Genomic DNA, 2,587 nt, shown 5'->3' with positions numbered 1-2,587 from the left:
GTGTTGGCAGCCTAAAGGCTTAGGTCTCTATGCTTTGTTTGTTCTGAAGAGGATTTTAATTAGATGCCTCTATTTAAAAATCAGGAGATTTCATATAAAATTCAGATTCCCAGGGCCTCTGGAAAAATAATATTTGGTCACACTCTGTCTGATTCCCTGTGGCAGCAAGTAGTTGGAATAGAGTAGTGGTTCCAAATTTAGACAAGACATGCTCCTTCCTGTTTGCCACCATACTCACCACTATTGTCTTCCATAGGGCCCATGTCATTGAGCCTTCTTGGCTCCAATAGGCGTTAAGTTTTTAATATCTTGCCTGGGTCAATGAGGGGAAAAGAGCTGGATTTTTCCAGTTCATGTAGGGGCCTGGCCCATACTGGAAGTGGCTTCCTCAAGTTTGGGCAAAGGTGCAGGATCTGGGCCATATCCATGCTGCACTTATGGATATACAGCTCTCTAAGTCTTTATTCTGAAAATCGTGTTGAGAAAATTCTCATTGGACAATTGACAATTGTACCTATGTTTTTCTTTAATAAAAGTCCCCAAACACACCCATTTGACTAACTAGAATCAAAATGACTGACAAAGCAACTGCTGGAAAAGCAACAATGACTCTCACTTATTGCTGATGGGAATGCAAAATGAAACGGCCATTTTGGAAGATGATTTCATGGTTTCTTATCAAACTAAACATAGCCTTACCATATTATCAAGCAACCATGCTCCTTAAGTATTTTCCCAACTGATTTAAAAACTGTGTCCACATAAAAATCTGCACACAAATATTTAGAGCAGCTTTATTCATAATCACATAATCACCAAAAACTGGAACTACCACGATGTCCTTCAGTAGATGAGTGGATGAACAGGCTGTGTTGCATCCAAACAATGATATTATTCAGTGATAAAAATAAGTGAACTCTCAAGCCAGGAAAAGGTACAGATAAATCTTAAGTGCATATTGCTAAATAAAAGAATCCGATTTGAAAAAGCTATATGCTGTATGATTCCAATCATATGACATTCTGGAAGGGGCAAAACTATAGCAATGGTAAGTAGATTAGTGCTGACCCAGGTTACCCAGGGGCTCAGGGACAGAGGCAGGATTGGATACATAAAGCACAGAAGATGTTTTAGGGAATGAAACTGTTTTGTATAATACCGTAACCGTGAATACTAGACATTAAGCATTTGTTAAAACCCATAGAACAAAAAGAAATCCCATAGAACTTTATAGAAACAAAGAAAAATCTTAATGTATACAAGTTTTTAAAAATCATTTAGCAGGTCATAGGATTTCTGGATGGAATGCAGAATATGATAAAAATAATATCAACGTATTGCAAATGTATGAAACAACCTCACTAAAGGGATGAGGAAAGGAGATATTCACCTAAGTAACTTTGGAAATGAATGGAGTCTGTAAGACTAGAGTCAAAAGGAATAAGCACCATGCTCTAGTTAATAAAATTGTTTCCATGGGGCTACAGATTAACAATTCTGTAACCCTATACATGCATATGGAATTGAACAATTAGGTACATGGATGGCATATGGCCTTTAGTTAATAATAACATATCTATATTGATTCATTCATTGTGACAAATGTACTACAATAATATATCAATAATAGGGAAACTGGATGTGGGGTATATGGAAACTCTGTACTATTTCTTCATTAATTTTCTAAATCCAAAATTGCTCTAAAATAAAATGTTTATTTTAAAAAATTAGATTAGATTTTGAATAAAATTCAGATCCTTTATCATGAACTACACACAGGACCCAGCACGATCTGGTCCCTGCTCACCTTGTACCTCTCTCCCCTTCACTCAATAACTTATTGCCAGATCATCCCATCACCCACATTCATTTCTGGCTCAGGGCCACCACACATACTGTAACAACCTCCTGGGTATTGTTCTCACTGACTCCTGACCACCTCTTCCTGATCACTCAGGTCTCAGCTCAAGTGTCGTCTCCTCACAGAGACCCTTTCCTAAATTCCCAATGGAAATCATATGCCCTAAACTCTGATACTCACTCTCATATCTTTTTATGTTCTTTCCTTCTTAGCATGTGCTATAAGATGGAATTATCTATTTATTGAAATGTTTATATTTGTTTAACATCTCTCTCTCACTACATTGTAAGTTCCATGTGAGTAGAAATAATTTCTGGCTTGCTCACCATTGGACACCCAGCCCCTAACTTAGTGCCTGGCCCATAACAGGTGTTCAAAAAATATTTGTGGAATAAATTAATTAAATAAGACATTATAGGTGGGAAGAAGGCCTATTCCAATGTCTAAATCATGTTTTTATATCACAGTACACTAAGCACTCAATAGAGTACCTATCATATATATGTACTCAACAGCTATTTATTGAACTAGTGAATAAATGAGCAGGCAGAGGACTCACCTAGACTTGATTATTGCTTCTACTACTTCTCTGTGTCTATTGAAATAATACCCACATATCGGTAACTGCCACCATGAAGCATGTCTTGCCATCCACCTCTCGGACTACTAAATCTTTCCTTACTGAATTTCTACAACTGTCTTGAGACTTTTAATACCAAGTCATTC

This window comes from Propithecus coquereli, unplaced genomic scaffold, assembly GCF_000956105.1.
Source record: "Propithecus coquereli isolate 6110/MARCELLA unplaced genomic scaffold, Pcoq_1.0 Scaffold41, whole genome shotgun sequence".
NCBI lineage: Eukaryota > Metazoa > Chordata > Mammalia > Primates > Indriidae > Propithecus > Propithecus coquereli.
This window is presented reverse-complemented; position numbering follows the sequence as displayed.